We start from the raw sequence: 26545 nt of genomic DNA on the forward strand, positions 1-26545 counted from the left end.
GTAAACTAGAAGGTGAGTGGTGAATCTCGATTGGGAAGCACTTTTCGAAATTCACCACATACCTTCTAGTTTACAGAACGCATTACTTTAACCTGGGCATGTCATTGGAGGTAAGCGAGAAAGCGTAAAAATTATTTTCCACACTTGTATGTGTTAAAAAATAAAAATAAAAAGAGAAAACAGATACTTTGTTTTGGGATGGGAAAATATTAAAAAATTTGTGTAGATACTAGGTTTTAGATGTGTCGTCTCTTCGAATATCTTGCAGCTATCAACAACTAGGCCTAGTTAAAAGGTGCGTCTAAGCATAGTATATCCCAAATTATAAAAACCCAATTTTCCGAGAAAATGTTAGTTACTGTGTTTTGGAATGAAGCAGCCGCTTCTTCTTAAAGTGTATTATAATGGGTTACTCCATCGATGCAAAAAGTAAGCGCTTGCCAAAACAAGAAAACTTTTTGCTGGGTTCCGTGTTTAAAGCGAAACATTGACACAAACGTATCCATACGCACAATGATGTTGAAAATGAAAACAAAAAACATTGGTAGAAATGTCAAAAGCCCCAACAAACCATACCAATACTCACACACGCATATGATAAAAACTGGCCAACGCTATGGAGAAGAGCGTTAGAGCGCCGCGATATTCTATTATTCTCACACATGCCCAATGCTGATGTGAGGATGGAGCATGGAGCGCGCTAAACAGCCCCCATGGTCTCAAAATAAAAACGCTTCACGCTGCAGAAGCGATAGCAGCAAAGACCATAGGCAAGGCGTGAGTGTACTACACGCAAACAAACTTTTATGCCGGTTCTCTGGCTGGTGTATCTCTGCTTGGAGCATGTGCTTGTATGAGCGACCAAGAACGAGTATCTGTTGTTTAGGTAAAAGCGTAGTCGCTGTGGGTTTCATTCATGAGTTGGTGGGGGCAATGGGCGAGGAGCAAGGAAAAGCAACGCAGCGAGTACTAAAAAACTGAAACGAGGACTGCGACCAGTAGCAGAAGCAGAGCAACAGCGTCGAACACAGAGCAAATAGTGCACTTTTTAGGGTAGAATGAACAGTCTTTATTTTCAACTCGTCGTTAACGGATGCAAGCGCGGAAAAAATACAAAGCGTGTTTGGAACGCAACGGAGAACCGTAAAGCATTTTTTTTAACAATTGTGATGGGCATAAAGATGTGAGGTGTGTGTGGGTTTTTTTGTGTACTGACTACTGCTGGTGGAGTGTTTTTTCGTTGTTTATTGGAGCTCTACAAAGAGGTACTAAGAAAAACTGCTCAAAAGCGTTGGCTTACACAAATGTTTGCTTAATTTTTTTCAAAGTAGCTTCGAATAGTTTTGTTTGATTGCTGATTTATTTTGTGAAGTTTTCTTCGTTCCTTCATGCTCCTTATTCGCTTTTGATATCTTGCTGTGTTTTTGAAGTACACACACAATTTTTGGTGCTTCATTTGGGTGTTCAAGTCCACAGCGAGTGACGGTTGTATCCGTGAAAATGTATGGGTGTGCCTGCAAAGGTGTACATATACATACATATATATATGTTCCGGGGCTGAGTTTCTTCGAATGCATTTGAGACGAACCGCTTGTAAAAAGCAAAAATTCAAACTTGTGATAACAGTAAATATGTATTATACTCGAAAATGTGCATGACAAGCCAAAAATAAGAAGAAAATTTCTGGGTGGAAAGTTTGTGAAGAATACAATGTTGCCCTGAAAGGAAGAAATCGCGAGTCTAGTAACACTGACCAATAGATTGCAAATTTTGTTTCGCGCTTTAAAAATCGCAAGAGAAAATCGAAAATATGAACAGATTGTGTAAAGCAAAATTAAGAAACATGAAAAATCAATAGAAAAAACTTGTTCGAAGAAAAAAATCTTAACACAAATGAAGAGCATTCAAAGTCGAATTGTACTGTAATTAGTAGGCTGTTGAGTCCAACTAAATAGCGTGAAAACGGTTAGATAATCGCAACTTTTTGCGGGTGCATTGCAACTAAAAAGCAAAACAAGATACTAAATCTTACAAACAAATAAACATGTTAGCAAACCAAGTGCGAGTACAAACACGCAAATGCAAGCGAAACAATAAAAGAAAACAACAAATTAGATAGAACCAAAGAGCAAGCCGCTGGAGTTGTGTAGAAAGCGCATGAGGTAATCGTAAAAAAGCTACATATGCACACTACCTATACACATACCTATGTATAATATATGTACAACATAAATTAAGCTAAGCCAATGTAAAATTAACAACAACATAAAAATCGTTAATAAATGTGTACATACAAAAATAGTACATTACAAAAATAAGAAAATGAAATAAGTGTTTTGGCATAGTAGGAACGTGCGATAGCAACAAAAGCCACAGTAAAATAAAACAAAACAAAAATGAAAAAATAAACATAGAAAACATTAAGAAAAATACATTGACGTTATTTAAACCGCATGTGTTGTGCAGTGTTCTTTCACATACAAAAACATAAAAATAAAAAGAAGCAACGTAGTACTTTTATTTTATTTTTTTTTAAAGCGTATTTCTTGAAAAAACAATAAAACAAACCATTGGCGCTTACAAAGAAGACGTACTCAGCATACAATACGAGTATTGTCTTTGTGCCTCCTATTCATATGCAGCCAGCGACGCTTGAAACATTCATTTTATTGGAGCTTCTTCCTATTTTACCCGCATATGTATGTTTTGTTTTGCTCATGGTTATCTGTATGCAACGAACCAATGTGAACCCCGTCTTACTTACCAGCAAAAAGGTAGGCAGTAGACACAGAAGCTATCTGCAGATATACGATCAAACGAACAAATATACATACTGTGTATTTAAAGCTTTGTAATGATGCACATACACATGTAAGTATGTTTATGTGCAGTGGATTTAAACAATAAAGTTGGACTGAAACATGTGGTCGTCTCTTGTATAAATGAATATTTTTGTACGTAACGTATGTATGTATATACAGTGGTGATCAAAATGTATGAAACCACATCTAAGTATCTAAAATTTAGGGGAAACTTTCCATTATGGCCGTTCGTTAAAGGTACGGTGGGCGAAGGGGGAGTGGGCGTGGCACCTCCAACCGACATTTTTGGAGAGGGCATGAACCGCCATTGACAAAAATGCAACCCCCGACCACCTAGGCCCGCTATGGTTCCCTACGGACCCCTTAGAAAAATTGCCAAAAATCGCAATTTTTACTTGCGTCCACAATATTTTTGCGTAGAATTCCTTTCTGCCGCGCTTAGGGATTATAACCCTTACTACGTAGAATTCTCCTTTCTGTGTGACCTAACTGGGGCTACTGACTGAAATAACTGCCGCTTTAAAGATTTTACTAATAGTTTTAAAAATTTCAAAAAAACTAAATCCGCGTCCCTTGGCTCGGGATAAAGGGGGATCTAATGTTCGAAAAAACATTTGCTAATTTCAGCTGCACATAAAGCTCAAATAAGTCGATCTTAAACATCTTTTGGGACTATGTTTTTCTGCTGCAGGAGTGGGCCTATTGCATATAACTCTTTGCATAATGAATCTCTATAAAAAGTTGATGTGTTTGTCTTCCGAAAACCTCGAAAACACATCAACATTTATACATATCGTCGTTTAAAGTGCAAAACCGCGTATCAACAAAATGCAAAACCGCGTATGTGAAGCTGTAGAAATTATTTTCTAGAGGGTAAAAACTCTCATATTTCAAAATGGTTCTCTTTTTTATAAAGCAATCCCATTTCTGGCTAGTATATTTCAGGACGAATGGATAAGGATTGAGCCAAGAGCTTGTGCGAGCAAATCCAATTTTTGGCAGCCAATGTCAGTTACGCGGTTTTGCAGAATGACGATACGCGGTTTTGTACTTTAAACGACGATATGTAAATAGTCACCAGTTTGAGGAATTTCGAAATGAAATTTGATCGATTAATGGGTTCGGTTAATCAGAACAGGGAATTTGATACGATGATTAAATCGCTTTTTGAAAATAATTACTTGCTTAATGCTATACATTTGATTAATCTAGCCATCCCTGGAATACACATGTTGAGTCATAAGATCGGTTGGAGCAAACCTCATTGAAAAAAATGAGTAAATCTGCCATCTCAGTCGGTCAATCGCCTCTCCTCTTTTTTCATGACTTTTTCGCATCTCTTTGTGAAGCTATTCGTTACCTGCATATTTGACATCCTTAATTACCTTCTCGTTCAAACGATTTTTGGCAGTAGCTTTTAATCTCTATGACATATGAGCAAATCTCACGAGTTGTTACATATTTCGACAAAAAGGGGCTTTGGTCGAAAATGGTGGTAAACCTATCTTATGCCCATTTCGTTTCTACCGAAAAATGCAACCTTCTCTTTGCCCTTTACGCACAAACACTAAGAAGAGGGCGCTGAGAAGGCAACATTTTTTGTAGAAACGAAATCGCCATTAGAAAATGCATTATCTTTAGTTTTGTATAAAGAACAAGATTCCGTCGCGAAATTGTACTTAAATGAAATCTTAAAAAAGATATACTAAAAAAAGTAGAAATAACCACTCATGCTCATATACATACCCGTAGTTGCGTATGTAACGTATACGCCCTGTAGCACCATACGCAGTCATCTAATACTTTTACTCGCAGGCCTTAACTTAAAAGCGATATATGTACATAATTTAAAAGTAATTAAATATTGATGTTTAAGATTTTTACACAGTACTCCTTATGCATATAAATATTTCTTTCTTCATGCACATATATAACAATTTTAGGCAGAATTTCGAGTGCAGCAATAAAAATTCTAAAATGGAATTTTATTTTCTCAAATCATATTCATCTATTACTCAATGTAATTTTTTTCATTCGGTGAGATACTAGATGTACTACACTAGATTCGTTCGTTTTGACAAGAAGGACATTTCCACCGTTTTATGTTGACATTTTGAATATCTTTAACTTTTAAAATTGAAAAGAAATTTTAAAATTTCAAAAATTATAAAATAACTGTGACAGATATTCTGCATGCTGCCATTTTTGAATTTCATGGTGCACTATTGAAACTTCATAGATATGTTGTATTTGATGCCAACGTCCATTGCCTTTAATATGAACATTATATTTGAGCACTTCCCAAAGTCATTAAAAAAATTAGTAATTTCGGTACTTTTTCGCCTAAATAAACGTTTTAAGGCTAAAATGGTTCAAATACTTGATTTATTTTCTTTTATTTTGCTTGTTTCTGGAACTCAATTGATTGAAATAAATGCCAGAAGTATGCTTTAGCGGTTTTTTCTGCCGAAGAAAGGGAGTGAAACCAGAAAAAAAATAACTCGTGAGACTTGCTCATATACAGTGAACCAAAAAAGAGTTGTACATCGAAGGTCCTCATCTTCAGAGTTGAATATTTCTGCCATTAGGTAAGCTATTAAGGTAAAACCAAAAACAATTAGAAGACAAATACTTCCTTTATATTCCAAATAGGTACTGAAACTAACAGTTATATTTTTTTTAAGTCACCTTGGCCAAATATTTACATAAAAGTCATTTCCTGATACTAAACAAACCGCTTATCCAAATTAAACCAGTTTGGTATCAAATGAAAGATAACTGAAATAGCTTTAAAACTGAAATGTCTAAACGAGGAAGGCCCCCTATTGGAAAATATTTCATTAAAAAACGGTATTTAATTACCATGGAACAAACCTTGAGTCAGGCATATGAATTTCTTTTGTATTAAATTAAAAAAATATATATAAGTAGAGGTGGTAATCTTCGTTCATTACTGTTTGGAAGCTATTTCCGTCCTTTTTCATTTGATACCAAGTTTAAAAAAAGTAACTGTTATTTTCGGTCCCTGATTCCAACAAAAAAGTTTTGTTTCAAATAACTAAGTTTAGTTCTAAACCTTAAACAATGTAGAAAAACTGAATTTTTTTCAAACAAAAAAAAAAAAATTGTACACTAATTTCAAAACGATTAACGGGTGAAAAGCTTAATCAGTTAATACAAATTAGTATTCAATGTGGTAGCCTTTAGCATCTAGCATGGCTCTAAGCTTTACGTTTATATATGGTGTAAGTAATAATTACCTTATTTTACTAGATTTCAGCAATGTACCAAATGTGAAAGTTTTGTGCCAGTGCATCAAAATAAAAAAAAAAATCTACCAAAAATGTTACATTTCGGTCAAAATAGCAACCGTACTTCCACATAATGGTATTTATGTACACATCTGTGATATATTAATTAAGCGACTTATCCGGAGATAGGCCATTTTGCCTTTAAAGTAATATTTCATTGGGTTTCTAAATAATATTTTAACGAATAACTAGCCATAGGTGTAGTTTAACAGGCCATTTTAATAGAAGCTTAAAAAAATATGTATAACAATTTTCGAGAGAAACCTATTCTTTTTTAATTCAAAGTTAAACCTTCTAAAGCCACTTAAACTGTTTTAATAAAGTGCCACAGATATGTACTATAATTACGGTGACCATAAATATGGATTCAAAATGAAGGAAAATTTTTCAAAAATATGCCTACATATATTTACGTAGTATAAAAATATCAAAAGAGTATTTATGATTCTAAATTCTTAATACATTTTAAACTTTAAAAACGAATCACGTTTTCTTCATCGATAATAATCTTTTTTTACGTGAATATTTATAAAAGTATAGTAAAACATATTATAATTACAATAGCTTACACGAAAAGTGTAAATCTTTAAAATATTATTTTATAGGCAAATTTTGAGTCGTTCAAAACGAAAACAATACCCTTTTTTTGGTACTTTTCGCAGTTATTTGTCAAAAATCTACGTCATGAATCGATGTAAACGACGAGTTACATAGGTATTTATGTGCCCTTTACAAAAATATATAATTTGTGCAGATTGCGCTTCATAGAATCTACATTTCTAATCCGCTTTTCATTATCTTTGGCTCAAAATTTACTGTAATGATATATCTTCTTTATCGAATTTTTAAACTAATGAAAAAAATAATCAAATAAAACTGCGTATTTGATTGAAACTCTTACTTTCTTCGATTTTGACGACAAAATGCAAATGGTCGCCTGTAGCACTAATAATTTTCATGGAAGTCGCCACAAGTTATATATTTTGGTAAGAGGCACATCAATACCCCTCGAGCTGTAAGTCGCTTACGTTGATTGGCAGATTTTTTCATGCGATATTGGTAAAAAGCTACGAAAAGTACCAAAAAACACTTTTTTGAAAAAATCCATCCATTGTCCGATAATTTCAAAATAACGAATAAAATGCGGGACAAATGCAGGACAGTTGGAAAAAATCAGTACATTTTCAGGTTTTTTAGGTTTGAAAAACTACGCAGGACCGACCTTTGAAAAACAGTACGGTCCTGCAAAAAACAGAACCGATGGTCACCGTAACTATAATACAAATTTTTCTTCATATAAGCACATATGTATTTATGTATGTATGTACATATGTACACAAGCGCTCATGAATACAATGGGTATGTATTTATTGATATGTACCTACTCGTATTTGTACAAATGCTGGTAGGTACCTTCATATTATTCTCTTCATTTCTTTTTGCACATTTTGTATCTTTTTTGGCTTTCCGTCGTTGCGCATTTCACGTTTTATGCACTTGTGTATATTTTAACGGGTTGGTTGGTCCGCCCTTGTGCCCAGCGCTCTCAGCTGTTGTCACAAGTTTTTAGCCATCATTTTAACAGCAAGCAGTCCATTAGCGGTAGCCGGCACCGCCGCCAAGCAAATCGCACAGTCTTTTTGCAAGCTATCTTTCTTGTCCAATGGTTATTTTTAGATGGTTTGTTGTAAGCTTGTCGGACTTTTTGTCTTTCTGCCTATGTACCATTCTATCTACATAAAACAATGTATCTGTCAGTCAACCTATGTACATACATGTTTATCCACACGAGTTTTCTTTCCGTTTACCGTCATTTCCGACCTTTTTCGATATAGCGAACACATTTTACGCATTCCCACGGTTCTTCGTTGGAACGAAGTCTGAAATTCGTGTTTCACATTCGCGTGTTTCCTCATCCAAAAGCTACGATTTGGCAAGCCGTTTAGTTGTAATTCTTCAGCTTTTTTTCTGTTTGAAAAGGTCTTCAAACGCGCTGGCGTTGCAAGGCAAATGAGGAAATGTGTACAAGAAAAGTTTCTAGACATTCATCAATGAATTAGTGTGTGTGGCTGCTTTAGGGCTGATTCCGAGTGGTTCTAAGCAGTTCCAAAAATTCACATGCGCGTTACTGGCTACAATCTATCTGCAATACCGTCGTATCGTACGTTGTTGGTCTACATACATACATATGTATGTTAATAGATTTACAGATGTACATAATGTATCGTCACCTGAAATGCAAAATAACGTAACCACATCGTCACTGAAATGGAAAAAGTCGTGACTAATTTTTTATCTTTTTTTTTTATAAAACGATGTGGGTAGTTGTAATTCGATGAAATCCATCATAACAATCAAAAAATGAATTTTGAATTTTTTATAAGTTCCGACTTTTTGCATTTCAGTTACGATGTTGTTACGTTATTTTTCATTTCAGGTGACGGTATGTACATATGCATATATAAATCAAACTGTAAGACCCCTTTCAGACACGCCAAGTCTTGATTTCAAGTCAAGTCTAAGCAATGTGGAGAATTCTACTGTGGAGCTGTTGAAACTCGTCAACAGCTTCATTGTTTGCAATCGGCTTCTGCAGCAACTTTCCCTCCATGGTCTGCAACCTTTCCCCCCTTATAACCCCCTATTTTCCACATTCAAAAACACATACTTGCATACTTTCTGAATTATTACTGTATCCAGATGGCTGTATCTTTCAGATACATCGCTGATGACATTTCAATAATTTGCACGTATGTATGTCGGCGTATTGGATTACTTCTTCTTTTTAATTTGAAATCTCCTGTTTGCTGATACGACTGCTGCTGCATATTCTTTTGCACACATACGTATATCGTCGTTTAAAGAACAAAACGGCGTATCAACAAAATGCAAAGCCGCGTATGTGAAGTTGCATAAATTATTTTCTAGAAAGTAAAAACACTCATATTTCAAAATGGTTCTCTTTTTTATAAAGCAATCGGATTTCTGGCTAGTATATTTCAGGAAGAATGGATAAGGATTGAGCCAAGAGCTTGTTTGAGCAAATCCAATCTTTTGGCAGTAAATGTCAGTTACGCGGTTTTGCAGAATGATGATTTTGTACTTTAAACGACAATATGCACATATGTATGTGTGTATATGTATAGCGAAAACTCCAATTCGTCTTTTGCAAGCTCAACATTTTGTGCATTGATGTCTCTCCGGCGTCTGCCGTCTGCCATGTCTGCGCTGTTTGTTATTTGTCTGCCATTTTACATCTTTGCAGCTTCCTATCTTGTTTCCGTACATCATATCTCTGTATTTCTCATGCTGCATTTTACTCCTTTTCTTCTCATTCACCCTACAGATTCCCAGACGACACACTGTTCACACAACGTGCACCATAATAGAGTTTGTTGTATCTAATAAATCTTAACAAAGAAAAAATAAAAATAAGTAAAAAATGAAAGTCGTCAAATAGGTGGTTTTAAGTGCAAAATATAGAAATACTATATGAAAAATTACACTAACAAATACAGCAACAAAAATGTAATTCGTTTATTTGTGAAGTAAACAGCAGTTACAGAAAGAAACCAATACAAATATACCAAAACCTAAACGAAAAGGTAAATAACCAAAAAAGTGGAAGAAAATTGATGCACAATTGGTGTCTGATTGAGTCAGTGTTCAACATCGGCCCACCGCCGTCGACTGGGTTATGAATTTACCTAATATTAGCCGCTTCGTCTGCTTAAAATTGAATTTTCTCATCAGCGCATAGGTTTGCTGCATCACAAATTCGAAAGGTAAGTGGCATAGTAATTGTTGAATGATGGAAGCTCTTAGACACTTTAGCGATATAGTACATTTCATAAACATATACTATATATGTACATATCGTCATCCTTATGCCAGCAGCATGAATATGCAAATTTATCAATTTTGAGTTATTGGGTTGACTTGATAAACCTTTGGATGTTCTATGTTATACCAAAATCTGGAATACCATGCGTACAAGGACACCAAATATTTTATAATTTCAATCGCATAATTGTATGTACATATTTACATTTACTAGAAGTTAATAGTTATAGCGCTGTCGAGTTCTTATCAGAAGATCTGACGTAAATACTTTGCAAAGATTAGAGTTAAAAACAACTATATATGTTAGGCCATAAATATCAACTTATTGAAGGAGAAAAATCATAATTCACGCAAATTGATTACTCATAACTAGCTATATATTTAGAAGGGTATTCGATTATTCGCCTTTTCTTTAAACCGGGTTTCGAGTTATTCGGTTCCCCATTTTCAAATTAAGAAAAAACCGGATAAACCAATTTTATTTTACATATTTCCTCTACAGTAACATTTACTGTTAGTCAGAAATCATGAACAAAATTACAATATGACTGCTAAAAATAGTAAGGCAAAATAAGTTCAAAGTATTTTGGATTACAAGTAAAACAGAAAAAAATGAGTGAAAAATTCACACCCTGAAGTCCACCGATCTTAACAAGATTAGATCGCTAAAACAAAAGTCCTTTGTCGAGAAAAATACGCGTATTTAGAACCGACTGTTTTGGAAATGAGAATACACCATCCGCTGAACCAGACCGACTTTACAAATATAGTCTATTATAGACAGGCCACACATCGACAATCAATCAACACCTTCGTCAACTCTCACTACTTGAATTCCATCATCGGAGACCAAAGCCACCTAACGCAGACAAAGAGTTCGAGTTGCTTCGTGAGGATACTTAAACCTGGTTTGTCCAATTTTAATAAAATGTCGCGGCGACACCATTCGTTTTTAGTAAGCAGCACCAACAAAAAAAATAAAATTAAAAATTGAAAGATTTTCTTTCGGTTTATTTTTGGAGGTAATTTTTTGCAGTGAAAAATTTACCAGTATTCAGATATAAAATTAATACAAATGTTCTATGTAGTCCCATTTTACCTTTAATACATATTTTGAACTTTTAGATGCTAGCATATAAATAAACTTGAAACCCGGTTTATTCGATTTTCAAAAATACGGTTTACTTGGTATTCAAAAAATGAAGATTAAGAAAACTGCTTCAAAATATTAAAAAAAAAAAACGGCTTAAACCGGATTGTAAAAACCAAGTCAATTACCCTATTATATACGTTTTCTAGAAGAACGTCATAATGAAAGCATTTGTTTAAACTAAATAACTCCATTGTATAAAGAATTCATAATTGCTAAATCTTTAAGTTATTATTTTTTGTTTTTGTTCAGTGCAGAAAAGCCAACTAAACACTTTGGCTGCGTTTCTTTATACATTCCGGATAATCCCATTTCACAGCCGGAATAAATAGAATGCGTTTGAAATATACGTTAACATATCATCAGGAACGTTCCAAAGAATAAATAAACAAAAAAGTTTATTCCAAACGTTCAGAATGAATAAAGAAATGCAGCCTTTATATCAACAATGTTATTGAGTTTTTTACCGCGATTTGTTTTTAAGGAAAAATGGAAGAAGCAACAAAATATCAGCGGTATATTATAGCTACTATTTCGGAGATCACTAAATATCCTCATCAGACTACTTTTTCTTGACTGGTCAGCTATAACTTCTATCGCTTAAACTTTGTTGTTTTTACAAGCTTTTATTTTTTTCGCCTGTGTGTAATCAAACCTTGCAATACATTTTTAGCCATCTTTCCGATGAGCTACTTGGCGTGGGTGTCGAAATATTTGAGAACCCCGTATTTAATTTACAGTATTTGTTCTAATCTCTTTCAATGCTATGAGCCATTATTTCCACCTATTATCTTGCTGTTCCACAGTAAGAAAGTGTTTTCCCGTTCAAACCGGGTCATTGATATTCTTACCGTGTTCTTTCTAATTTGTCTAAATTCTTCTTGTTACACCCAAGACCCGTTGATGTGTCTAAGATATCTGGGGCGCTTAAACAATTTTGTGCTTCTTTGTATGGTTCTATCCTTCATTAAGTCATCAAAAGTAGATTCGTAGGGGTATCTAATTATCTTGATTCCAGCGCTATCTATATTTTGGGCAAATTTTTTTTTTGCATAAGCAGGTTTTATCAAGGCGGTTACTGGGTTGTAGTTGTTTGCAGTGCGCGCTACCATTCCGAAGGGCCTGGGTTCAAGCCCGGCGCTCCTCGACAGGTAATAGCAAAACTCCGAGTGTATTTCTGCCATGAAAAACAGCTGTAGGTGCCTCCCCTTTGTGTAACAACATCGGAGGAAAAGTTCGGCCTATACACACTAACATATGTATGTCTAAGCGCCAGTCTATTATTATTATAGGTTTTATCATAGAGTTAATATCCATTCATCCATTTCGTATGATAAAGACGGATTCTTTAAATATCACGATTCGAGCGTCATCTGTCAGAAACTTATTTGTATGTATTTCTCATAGATCTTCACACCAAATTTCAAAAGTCATGTAACTTATGGTTCCGAAGTTATAGCTGATTAAAAATTTCACGGCTATGGAATGCGCCGCGCCCTTTATCAGAGCCCATTTTTTATACCGTATGTTATGCCCGAGTTTACTGTCTAGTCACCAGTCAAATCACCATGAAAATCCATTGAGTAGTTCCGGAGATTAGTAGTTTCAAACAGACAAAATGTATCCAGTTATATTCGGTCATTCTTTTAACGAAATTTTCAATAAAGTAGTAGGGATGCCAATCCTGGGATCCCGGTATTGCGGTGTTTTTAAGGTCCCGAAAATACTAGGAGTTGCTTGCATTAATCCCGAGATCCTGAAAAATTTAAAATATCGAATTGATAGTAAGAACTTGTTTATGAATTTGAAGCATGGTTTTTGTAAAATACTGTTTTGACTACAATTAACAAAAAGTTTGAAACTATACTTTTAAATTGCAGCGGAACCTTCTTTGAAGAAGATTTAAATGAATGTACTCATAGCATCGCTAATGTTAACGAAACAGAAAGTTTTAGGGAAAAGTTACACAATTTCTTAAATCAATCTACTCAAACTTCCTCAAATCGAAAAACATATAATTTATCCGACGTGCTGGTAAGTAAAAGAAATTCAAAATTTTGTAACGGAGGAGATAGGGGTCATTATCTTCAAATGGCTATGTGTTGAGACCGAAATATGTTTTTCATCAGTAGGTTTTTTATGTAACAACTGCAGGTCAAAATAAGAAGACCCCGCTTTGAAAGCTTTGCTGCTCTTACTTGCACGTTTTAAGTGCAATAATAACCACACCGGCACACAAAAAGGGTGCGTGTTTTTAACCAGACCCACCTACCAACATGTATTTCGACCCGCTGAATCCGACTCTGAGGTTCGTTTGACAAGTCAACCCTAACAAATTTCGAGTAAATTGCGAAAAAATGGCAAAAAAATCGTCATTCGCCATTTCTTTATGGAGTAGAATAAATATCTATATTTAGAGAATTTGTTTTTGTATATTTTTGTTTAATGTTTTTTCATTTGTCATTACTTTTAAAAGTACCTGGTATTTACATTATTATTTGAGATGTATACGTTCCTCAATCGCACGGTTTTTTAAATACAATAAAAAAAAATGTATTACTTTAAGATTTGTCTGGATTAATAAATATGTGAGTTTAACAATCAGTTTATCGAAAATTCTAAGTAGTTTTATTTCATGGTATGTTTAAATGCTTTCAGATATAGAATTTTTACTCATATTCATAAAATCCCGGGATCCAGCGATTACTAAAAAATATCCCGAAATCCCGGGATCGCAATTTCTCGCATATTTTGGCATCCCTAATAAGTACAAACACCGCTTTGCTACGGTTTTAAAAAATGGTATCGATTGCTTTACGAACTCAGCAATAATCCTTGCGTAATTAACTTAACAAAGATAAATTAATGGTATTTTCTAAAAAACACTAAAGAGAAGATACGAATGTATTTAATGTGAATCGCGTACACTGAGAACAGAGTTTAGTTACGTCAACTAAATATGTTTTTCTCAACACATGATTTGGTTATAGTTACACTATTTGTTTATAGTTACCAAATCATGTGTTGAGAGGACTATATTTGCCCGACTTTTTTCTGAGTGTAGTAATGTGTTCCGTGCTTTGAAGCTCCTTTAAAAAGGTAGTAACATTAAACAGATGTACTAACGCCATTACAGTGGTAACTTATGTACATTCCTTCAATAGTTGTTTGGACATGGTAGCAAGGTCCTTATATTGGCACAGTTCGCCTCTGACATGGCACGTAATTTTCGGAGGTTGCTGCTTTGCTTACACATTTTTAAACTAATTTTTAAATAATAATTTAACAATTTTTAAAACTACTTGTCATACCAGTTGTTTGATCAAAAATAGTAAAACACAACCAGCTGCATGAGACTGCTCAAATTCTATGTTAGTTTCAGGTCAATCTTAAAGTCAGCCCAGTTTGTATGTATGTATATGTATTCGAGTAAATATTTTATCAAGAGAACTGTTGCTTCAGTAACATGTATATCGCATTTCGTACCACCAAATGAGCCCACGAAAAAGCCATAAGAAACCAATGTTTAGCTCATAATTGTACATATTTAACTATGTTTAAATGTGACGCACCCCAACTCAAAGCGCAGCGACCTAAAACAACACAAAACAGGTCCTCAGCTGTAACGAAGCAATTGGGGTAAATTTACCCTAATGCGACTACTACGAAGTCAGCTGGTGGTGACAGAAAGCTCGTAGTAAACTGTTCGAGTTACTTGGAAATAAACCGAATAAAATGAGTGAATTCTGTATAAATCGAATTTGGTTTGTACAAAAGTTGTTCACTGTTTTTTGTTCGAATTTTTGCATGAAGGGTAACCAGAAACGTGTTGAAGTAACTACAAAGCAGGTGAGGCAAGAAGTTATACAAGTTTAAATGCAACAGGGTAATTTACTTATTAAGGGTGCACAAGCGTTTACTCTTTTTTCTGCGTAAGGGCGCATTAGTTATAATAGTATAAGTAGCATTAACTATGTTAAAGCGGAGAAAAAAGAACGAAACAAAATACATATGTATGTATGTGTGTTCATTTCATTGTAGGAAAAATTTGACTTTTAAAACTTTTTAGACCTGATTTGCGAAACTAAAAAAGTTTGCTGTTCTAATGTTATTATTTCGTCAAGGCGAATTTACCTCAAATTAATTTGAACTACCCTGAAAAAAGTGGCACGGTTGCCACATTTGGTCCACTTGGATCAAAATTGGTCCCATAATTTTTCGTTGGAATAAATTTTTGCAAAATGTGCCTTTTTCTTATTTATTAATTACTTGTTATTTTCTATTTTAGTTTCCATTTATTTTCAGTGTTAATAAAAGTTGTGAAAAGTAAGGTGAAAAGTAGTACTAATTCGTCTTATTTAACTCTGAACCAAAGCACTTAAATTTAGTTCTCGCCGTTAAGAAAATTCAAGAGCTTACAGCTTTTGCGTTTCGTTTGTGTTTATGCGTGCCTATCAAGATGGACATATAGAAAACTTTTCGATCGTACACTTGTGGTCAGCTGATTAAATTCAGACGCGGATCCACGAAGGAGGAACTAGGGGAAAGGCCCCCTCTCCCTCCCAATTGTTTCTTAATACGTGACAAATTTAGCCATTTCTAAGATTTTTTACAGGGCCTTTCCACCGAAAATTTTAATAAATGTTAACATTCCGTTAACTTTTAAAAATAGCATCGTTTCCACCGCCTATATTTTAGGTGATCTTAAAGCTCGTTGTTATCCATTGTGTTTCATTCATTAAGCTTAGCATACAGCTCTTAAGTTTTAAGATGAAAAAGTACTTTGCCTGTGCTGTAAATCCTCTTGAAGAAATAAATATACGATTATTTTTTTTTCTCGAGAGCTGTAAACTGATTTAAGATGTTTTAATAGAAGACAATTTCTTTTCCATTTCTTGAACTAACTGTAACTGTAACTAACTAACTGTAACTAATTAATTTGAACTACCACACTGTAACTGTTATTACCAACTGTAACTGTAACTGTTGTACCCAACCTAGTAACCAAAATTGCTCAAATACTATGTGCCAAAAAAATGGTTCCATACACATTGCGATGTCACTGGACTTGACCACCTACAGTTGTCCACAAAATAATAGGAGTGCGATATTTTGAGCAGTTTTGGCTATTTGGCTTTTGTTTATTTAATGTTTATTACTTTTTTATAAAAGTCTAGCTGGTTATATAACAAAGACCAGATAAATTCAGATTTCAAACTTATAAAAATTTCGCAACTTTTCACCCGAATTTCAAACTTTTAAATCCGAATCTTTGGTAAAACTTGTGGTATGCAGTTTTGTAGCCCATTTAATTCTAGTATAACCAAGTGAAAGTTTCAAGTTGCTAAAAAATTCTTCTGATTTTTGAGAATTTTTCGATGAAGGTATTTCACTCTTTTTCCATACAAAATATGTTCGCCAATTTTTTTTTATGTGGAGGACACTGCTAGCAAAAAGAAAACAAATTGTCAAAAATCAACGGAATATTTTAGCAGCTTGAAATTGCACTTCGTAATACTAGAATTAAACGGGCTAAAAAACTGCATACCAAAATTTTTTCTAAAGATTCTGATCAAAAAGTTTGAAATTTTGGGTGAAAATTTGTGCAGTTTTTGTAATGCTTGCACAAAGTTTGAAATCAGAATTTGTATGGCATTTGTTGTATAACTAGCTGGACTTTTATAAAAAAAAAAATAAACATGAACAAAAGACAAATAGCCAAAAACTGGTAAAAAACATCGCACTCCTATTATTTGTGGACAACTGTATGGTCTACCGTTTTGTAACATAGGACAAATTCCCCCTTTGAACCATAAACCAAAACTGAAGTTGTTTTTAAAAATTAAATACTAAAACTCATTATTTAAAATATATTTTCTTTTAAATCGCTTTACTAATAAATATTCACATTAGGCAACCGATTCCAATTTTTGGTATGCGTTCTAATTTTATAAATTTATAATAGATTTTTAGGACCGAAAACCCCATACATTAAAATCGAAAACTTTAGAAATGCTTTTTTTCGAAAAAAAGGGGAAAAATTAAAAACATATTTCATAATAGGAAAAATTGTGTATATTGATTGAATCTTTAAGGGATCGATAGGGATCATTCAGGTGAGCATAACGGTATATTTTGTTTTTGGGGGAAGCAAGAACTACGAGATTAAAGGTCAGAAGGAAATTTTAGAATTTTTTTTAAACTAAATATCTGAAAATATTTGGACTAGGAATGTACCGGATAACCGGATTCCGGATACCATGTAAAAATTAAAAACCGGATTCGGGTTTTTTTTTTTTTTGTTTAGGGACATACTTATGGCCCGCTTTTTCGAGCTGAACTATCCATTACGTAATTAAGAAAAAAAATGTCTGCCCTGAAAGCCAAGTTATAAAAACACTCTGTATTACAAATATAACTTTTCCGCCTGCTGATTTATAGATTAAAGAATATAATTAAAATCGGACTATTATGCATCCGGGCTCGAATCGTAACATACGATATCGTATTACTCGTCACGTAAAATAACATTTTTCGGACAACGACATATGTGAACGCACTCTTGATCCCATTCAGCTTATACGATGCGTGAACGGATGTTACGATTCGAGCCCAGAATTTTGACCGGTTTTTACTATACAAATATTCCTGTGTACAACGTGAAGTTGGTAACTGATTTACAAACTTTTCTGCATTATGGCCACACTTCAAGCTAGTAACGCTACTTCAGAAATAAGTTGTTCACACCTTCGCCGGTTAAAAATATGGCTGCGTAGTACCAGGCTGACAGAAAGATTTTAGGTGTGAAGTTTTATAATTTCATTACAAATAGTGAACGTTGAATTTTTTTAGTTTGGGGTGTTTCGCATTTTCATCCACACAAAATATTTATGTATGTTCTAAAAGACTGTTTTTTTTATATAAAAAAAAAATGCACAACTTCGAACTTGCACCTAATTATACTGAGATTAAATGGGCTATAAAAATGCATGCTCAAAACTTTTCAAAAAAATCTGATTAAAAAATTTTAAACTTTGATAGCAAATTTTTGATATTGGTTGAATTTTCGCGAATTTCGCATTTATTCACAAAGTTTTCATGGAAAAATTACTTAATTTCAACATGATTTGTTTATGAATAACGAATGAGCCGTAAATTACGATAATGTGAAAATGCTTTATAAAATACTTTTTATTTTCAAAATTTTCAAATCGCTATAATGGAAACCCCGAAACAGTGTTGGCAATATGTAAAATGTTAATCGCGATTGACGATTAAAATTAATTAATCGTAATCAACTGAACGATTAATGATTAAATTTTTGCAATCGTTAATCGCTGGTGGTCTAGTTTGTCCGAATTTGAAACCAAACACCAGTTACAGTAATTATTTCGTGTTTTACGCTTATAAAAAGCACATAATATAAACAAAAAAATTATAATTATTGTTATTAGTAATACATAAACTGGGAACTTTTACAACCCAGCGCACATGTGCAGAGGAATATTAAAACCTAGGTTGTAAAACGTCTGTTGGAATAGATCTTAATGGAAATGCACACGAAATTGCTTATATTGATGAGGAAAACCGACTTAGCCATACCCGATTAACTGGCCTTGTGTGCACAGTAAAATTCCATCATAAATTAATTAATCACCAAACCTACTTAATCAAATTAAGGGTTAATGATTAAAAATTCATTTTTTAATCGTGGTTACGATTAACTGTTTAATCAGATTAAAATTAATCATGATTAACTGTAATCGGATTAAATTTAATCGAGTTAACTAACTGATTAAAAAATTAGTGCCAACACTGCCCCGAAATGAACGTTGTTTGAAAAAATCATTTTATTTTTTTTGCTTTGTGTTGTCAATTTAACCTTAATTGAGAAGTTGAACCCAGTCGCTATTGAAAAGTTACAAAACAGGAGATGTTTTTCCTAAACAAAACTTATTTACACATGAAGCTGTGTGGTTTTTTATATGTTGGCCGAGCACGCTACTCGTCTCTCTTCTGTGCTAATTGACACCAATTGGAAATGCAACTGTTGCCAAGTCCTTCGCTAACTGGTATTTTTATACTATGCCACTTCCAACCGTTGCAGCGTTTCCATGGATTTACAAATATTATATTTTTTGTTAATTTGTTTCTCAATTAGTATTTATTAAACCGCCCCTGAATTTTTGAAAAGTAAATTTGTGATTTTGAGTACGTTCTCTTATCGCATCTCTCCTTCTTTTTTAATATATCGTCACTCTGATATTGGGGAATGTACCGTGAATGACTACCAATATAGAGGTATTACATATCGTCGTTTAAAGTGCAAAACCGCGTATCAACAAAATGCGAAACCGCGTATCAGCAAAATGCAAAACCGCGTATGTGAAGTTTTAGAAATTATTTTCTGGAGTGTAAAAATACTCATATTTAAAAATGGCTCTCTTTTTTATAAAGCAATCACATTTCTGGCCAGTATATTTCAGGACGAATGGATAAGGATTGAGCCAAGAGCTTGTGTGAGCAAATCCAATTTTTGGCAGCCAATGTCAGTTACGCGGTTTTGCAGAATGACGATACGCGGTTTTGTACTTTAAACGACGATATAGTGTTATTACCAAAAACAAAGCGTTTTTGATTTTTATTTCTAATGTTGTTTGCTTATCCAGTAAAATAGAAAATATGTTGGTTATGGGTTTCGCGAATTAAGGTAACGATATGTATATTTCGCCGTTCGTAGTCGGCGTAAAACTGTAGGTCCCTCCCCTTTGTGTGACCACATGAAGGCGCACGCCACAAATCGGAGGAGAAGCTCGGCCAAACACTAACGTATGTGTAAGCTCTAATCTATTATTATTATTAGTATTAACCGACTTCACAAAAAGGAAAAGGTTATCAGTTCGTCGGAATATCTTTTTTTTTTTTTATATATGCTACCGCATAACTTTGGACCACGTTAACCGATTTCTAGAATTCTTTTTTTAGAGGAAAGGTGTTACCTCACAGGTAGTCTAATACTGATTTGGTTCAAATCCGATCATTGGATCATGAAGAAATTAACGATAATCTTAAAGTTTTATATGAGAATTGAAGTCGGTTTTGTTTTTTGCTTAAAAATGACTTGTTATTATGTATATTTACATATCCAGAACTGGTTATACACATTTTTCTTACAACATATATAGTTTAGTTTGCATGTTTTCCATCCTCCATACCATAACTTATGTAACTTCCTGCTAACATTTCTGTTGTTGTTTGAAGCCTCTACATGTAGTACATATGTATGTACATAACGTTCTTTGCAAAATAAGAAAAAATAAATAAAATACATACCACAAAAGTTCTCATAGCAGCGGAAATAAATAAAGTCACAGCCATTTTCCGAACCCAATCCAGCCAACCAAACTAGTTATCCTGCGCCATTTATTTGTTATTGTTCCGTTTTTTCATACAATGCATCCTTTGTTATATTATTCAGGCCACTGGCAAAGAGGCGAACTTGAAAAATCTTCTGCCTCGGCCATTACTGCTACTGTTATTGGCTGGCAAAAAAAATCGATAAGCAGCAACAAACAGCAGCAGCCGGGGAGGCAAGAATCATTCTGAAAACTATATATGTACATATGTATGTATGTAGAAATGTACTATATGTAACTTTTACCCTGCAGTGAAAAGTTATCATTCAGATCAAAAATAATCAAGTTTTAGTTAGCTTTTTGACGTGATTTCGATAAATACCTCACTTTTAATTAGCTATGTCAAAACCAAATTATAGTGAGTTCTTAAGTCGGGTAGTCATGCAGTAATCGGGAGTTTGTTTTCTTTACAAGTTTTTATTTAAATGTCCTCATAAAAAACAACGAATTCAGGAGAAATAAAATGAAGTTGGAAATTTTACATTATTATTTTGATATCCAATACAAGTCCACCTACTGCATGTATGTAAGTATGTAAGCAAATAAACAGCAATGTTGAATATAAATTAAATAAATAAAAATGTAAAAAATAAAAAATTAACAAAATGTTTTTTATTGATATTTTATGTTCAAAAATAATTAGTTACAAGTTAGTTGACCTATAATTCAGAGGTATCCAGGTCTGGCTTTTCTGCGACCATCGCCCCACAAAAGTAGTTAGCTGTTTTCGAACAAAATATACAGTTAATAGTTAGCACTAGTGTTCGTGTAAACAGACTAAAGATGGGTATAAGCTAACGTCACTCCTTGCAGGGTATGTACATATACCCTGCAGGAAATCTTTTTTACTATAAGTTAAGTTGAATTTGAAGTTAGAAAGGAACTAAAGATCACTACCTTCTGTATATTTTCTTTGAGGAAAAGTTACTATATTTGAAAGGCTATGGCGGTGAAACAGTCAAGGGCGGTTACCTCTGCATTAGATGTCAACTAACTTGTAACTAAGTAATTTTGGACATAAAATATAATACAGAAAAACATTATCTTTTACTAGTTTATTTAGATATTTACTTTGTTTAACATTACATATTTATTTACATATCGGCTGCTGAGTGGAAGATTGACCTATCTCGGTAGCCAGTTCGAAAACGCCCTTTCTCAAAAAACTTTTCAAGAAGGCCCTATCTCAAAATTTGATTGAAAAACACCTTATCTCATAATTTGGTTAAAGAACGCCCTATCTCAGCTGCCGATTCAAAAACGCCCTATCCTCAGCACATTTTCAATTCTTCCACTCAGCAGTCGATATGCTGGCTGGTGGTCCCATATGCGAATTCCGTCAGACATGACTTCAAAATTATAATATAAAATTTCGATCTTCATCTTATTTGTCCCGAATTCGAAAAAGTATTTGTGAAGTGCGGAAAAATTGTATTGTTTAAAGAAAACCTCTCGATTACATCTGCATGACTCCGGCATTACTTTTCAACCAGTTTCAAGTTAGATTTTTGTAGTTACCTAAAAGTTATATATTTTACCGAAATCCCAAGTGGGTTATTTTCTATCAATTGATAATTTTTGTCTGCAGGGTAAGTATTTATGTATGTACATATGTATGTAAATTCGTTCATGTGCACAAATAAACACTTCACTTTCCCAATCGACGTGTTCCTTATTGTTTATTTTTTTTTTGTGTTGTTGCTTACATATGAAAATAAGTGATAATTATCTCCTATCAGATAAGGTCTCGCATTTATGTACAAAAAAGCAATTTTTTTTTCAATTAGTCATTTTAAATGATGAAGTCTTCATAAGAAATAACTTTTCATTTTAAGCAGATACGTATTCAACTTAAGCACTGAATGCAATGCAACGAATTATTATGTACTTGCCTTTTCACGATAATTTTTGATGAAACAAGTTGCAGTAATGGAAAAGAAAAATGCTCAATTTTAGCCTCTTTATATTTCATTTCAGAAATAAATCACTAAAAGCTAGCTATACAAATATTTCTTCTTTTTGGAAAAAGCCACTTTTAAAGTTATATAGTATATAACTATAAGTATGCAACACTTGGAATTAAACAGGTGGCAACCTTTTAAAAAACAAAACCTAATTGCACATCTGCGGACCGAGGCCTTTAATTTAACGCTTCGTTTCTAGAAATCGAACGACCTACTTAAATGTTACAAAAGCACAAAGTTTCAATTTAAAACTACTTAATAGTGAAGGTATCAAAGTTATCGAAAACAAATTGCTTTTTTGGGTTAAGCATCCTCAAATTTTCATTTAAACCCGTCTATGGAAGGCAAGCACTGTGCGTTGTTTCGAACTGTCATTTATTTCGATTTTTGTATTAAGTAAGTATTTAGATGCAAATTTTCAGTCAGCACTCTGCCATGCATTACGATTTCTCGTGCAATTAATTCCTTTGCAGTTGCTTCTCTCAATGTTTCGTCGATGTTATTGACCATTTGTCTGCCACCGCTGCCACCGCTGTCAACACTCGAATATTTTAATTTTTTCTTTAGTTATTCTACAAAATCTTAACAAAATTTCTCTTGCACACGGCTGTCAATATCTTTAAGTGGTCTATATGCGAAATATTTACTAAACATACATACATATACATCTAGTGCTAGACATACATACATATACATCTAGTGCTAGACATACATACATATACATCTAGTGCTAGTACTAGACATAATAAGAACACGCAATGTGGGCGATTTTGACTTGTCTAGAAATCATATACAAATGTATGTATATACATATGTACGTATGTATATTAGGGTGGTCCACAAATTATCAGAAAATAAATTTTTTGGAATTCTCCTTCTGCCACACCCTCCCAGAATTATAGTAAATGGAAAATAAGAGGACCCGTATTAATTTGTTTTGAAATCGGTTAATATTTAACTGTGCCGTTGGGGCTTTGAAGTTTTCCATGCATTTAATATGGGAAAAATACATTTTCTTTTATAGGTTATGTTAGGTTGGGCGTCAGTCTAGAGTAGGACTCACTTAGACTCAGGGTGATACCGCATCTAAACCACTTGGTGCTTAGCAAAAAAGTGCACAGGCTTCTAACGTTCACCGCTTTGAGGCCATCGAGATCGTTAAAGAAATGGAACCCAAGAGCTTTTGCTCTCCGTTTTGACAGAGACGGACAATGGCAGAGAAGATGTGGGATGGTGTCCGTTTCGTATTCATCCATGCAGCTTCTGCAGTAGTCGTTCCAGGGTGCGCCCAGTTTAGCTGCATGTAATCCAATCAGACAATGTCCGTCAATGTCAGATTGTTTTGGCAATGGGACAGGTCGGTTCCAATCGCCATCTTTCATTGGCAAACTCTATGAATTTTTCATTCAGTAGAAATTTGTATGTTTGAAGAGGGATGCCGAGAGTATCCCTTATGTCTGTATCAGGCAATGTCGTTCTATGACGCGCGAGTTCGCCAACTTTGCAGCGTGTGCTGCCATCTCGTTGAGAGATCGGCGGCATTGAGCAACTACTTTTGAATTCAGCGACATATTTCTCAGAGATTTAAATGTCTGGTTGGCAGTGAAAATGTAGATATCATGACAAGGAATCGTATCACACCGTACCAGTGATGCGGCCTGTGAGATAGCCGTCAGTTTCGCCTGAAAAACGCTGCAGTAGTCAGGAAGGCGGAAACTGAACGATATGCCTAACCGTTCCGAATAAACACTACCACCGCCCTCCCTTTAGGGAGGGAGGGCCTTGGAAGTGCGGGTGGGTGGAATGTGGTCGGTTGTAGGAAGATGAGTGAGGTCGTTCGAAATTTTACAGTGACCGATATGTGGATGAGTCCATTTCTTGGTCGCATTGAGCCTAATGGTGGTAATACATGCCATCTTTCTTGTATGTATGTAAATCCGTCGGGAGAAACGCTAGTAGTGTGTTGAGCGCTTTCGTGGCTGTCATCTTCGTGGCTCCTCTTAACTGCAGAGAAGGCAGTCGTTGGACTTTGTCCATTTTCTTAGCGTTAGCTTTTTTATTGAGAGAATCCCAGCAAAAATAATCGGTCTTACCACCGCGGCGTAGATCCATGTTACAATTTCGCCGTCCAGACCCCAGTTTTTGCCAATAGCCCTGGTGCAAGAGTATACGGCAGTAGTTGCTTTGCGAACCCCTTCATCGAAGCTAGGTCCCCGATTTAATTTCCTAGTCAGAATTAGACCTAGATTTTTAACCTGATCAGTTCTCTGCAGTGTGGCACCATTTAAGGTGACGTTTCCGAGAGATGGACAAATTTGTTTCCCTGTAAATAGTACAAGTTCTGATTTTGTAGAATTTACTCCCAAACCACGGTTACTGAACCAACGCGAGAGATTGATTAATAGGCCCTGAATGAGATAAGTCAGGGTTGCCAAATGTTTTCCTGTAACTGTAATGGCAATATCATCGGCGTAGGCTACCATTCTGCCGCCGTTTCTTTCTATTTATTTCAGCAAGCTGTCAACGGTAATCTTCCATAGTAGAGGTGAGAGTATACCTCCCTAGGGGTTCCCTTACCTCGTAATTTTTGACGGAGAAGTCTCCTAGTTCTGAGTTTATGACCCTATCTCGAAGGATATTGTTGACAAATGCTACCAGCGTATTGCAAAGTCCAAGTTCCTGGAGAAGTGAAATTACTGCATTCGGACTAATGTTATTGAAAACACTTTCAAAGTCCAATAAGACAATTAGATCATATTCTTTGTATTACAAATATATTTCCATGTCAAAGATGAGGCTGTACAGAGCTGTATCTACGCCCTTTCGCTTGTTGTATGCATGATGGGAAGTAGAGAGCTTCGGACCCACTATTTCCCTAATTTGAATATCCAGTATGCGCTCTATCACTTCAGTAGTCGAGGCTTATTGGTCTGAACTTATTTGGTTTGGTGTGAGAAGATTTACCCGCTTTGGGGATAAATACAACTTTAACCTGCGTCCATCTTTGTGGTATATAGGCAGGGCTGATGACCGCTCCTTAAATTGCTTTTAATTTTGGAATAACTACACATATCTATTGTTTTTTGAAGATCGATGGGTAGGACACCATTTATACCAGGTGATTAGTAGGGCGAGAAGCTGCAGATAGCTTCCTTAATGCTCCCATCAGAAATAGTAATAAGAGGGATTTCCCCGTCTGGGGCTAAGATCTGTGAATTGATCGATCCTTTGGTGTTGGGAAAATCATGAAAGTGGGTCAGCATGAGAAGTTCAAGCGTTTCAGAGCTGCTACTCATCCATGCATCCTTCTCTTTGAGCAAGTAACTAGCCGCGCTTGGGTTTTTCGAAAGGATCTCGTGTAATCGGTTTGCCTCAGAGTTGTTTTCAATCTTTTGACAGAAAGCTTGCCAGGAGCATTTTGCAGCTCTGATAGCATACTTAAATCCGCGTTACCAGTCCTTCCGTTCATTTCTCATATTTGATGCTTTCGCTTGATTAAATCTCATCCTGCATTCCTTGCGTAGGTTCATTATTTCATGCGACCACCATGGTGGTTGCTTTTTCCTTTTCGTTTTGGGGCATGCTGCTTTCGTTGCTCCTTGAAAACAATTCTTCTATTGCTGGGTCTAGCATTTGCGTACTACCGAGGTTTTCGGGGGTTTCAGGCTAATAAGACAGCGTCTAAACTCCTCCCAGTTTGTTCGTCTACGATTTACGGACGCTCTAGGTGCACAGATCGAGATGTTCAATTTAAAGCTAATGCAAATGTGAACGGAGAATGAATTTTCCCCGGACAAATTCCAGCTTCTCATAAATTCCTCACTTCGTCTGATAGCAACGGATACATTGAGGATCTCCCTACGTTGGGAAGTTACAAAAGTGGGAGTATCCCCAACATTACATATTCTAAGATTATTGCTTAATACAAATTCGATAAGTGACTCACCTCGATCGTTTGTATTTGAGCTGCCCAAAATATCATGAAGGGTATTCGCATCTGATTCAGTGATTAACGGGACCTCAGCGGTGTTTGCTTCAA

At 34.8% G+C, this 26545-nt stretch overlaps 1 protein-coding gene across 9 annotated transcripts in view; it reads left to right on the plus strand.

Moving 5' to 3' along the window:
• The first annotated feature begins 921 nt into the window (after positions 1-921).
• The window catches only part of LOC118734012 (Ca(2+)/calmodulin-responsive adenylate cyclase), a 325153-nt gene continuing 299529 nt past the window's right edge, over positions 922-26545 (plus strand). For 3 of the 9 annotated variants that reach the window (XM_036463696.1, XM_036463693.1, XM_036463695.1), the window contains exons 1-2: positions 923-1265; positions 9480-9918. The gene's annotated coding sequence lies outside the window, so the exon portion shown is untranslated. Of the gene's footprint in view, positions 1266-9479; positions 9919-26545 lie in introns of all 9 variants that reach the window. The other 6 variants (XM_036463687.1, XM_036463692.1, XM_036463688.1 and 3 more) reach the window with 5 other exon arrangements.

This window comes from Rhagoletis pomonella, unplaced genomic scaffold, assembly GCF_013731165.1.
Source record: "Rhagoletis pomonella isolate Grant_MI unplaced genomic scaffold, Rhpom_1.0 Rhpom_scaffold_00002, whole genome shotgun sequence".
In the NCBI taxonomy this organism is placed as follows: Eukaryota; Metazoa; Arthropoda; class Insecta; order Diptera; family Tephritidae; genus Rhagoletis; species Rhagoletis pomonella.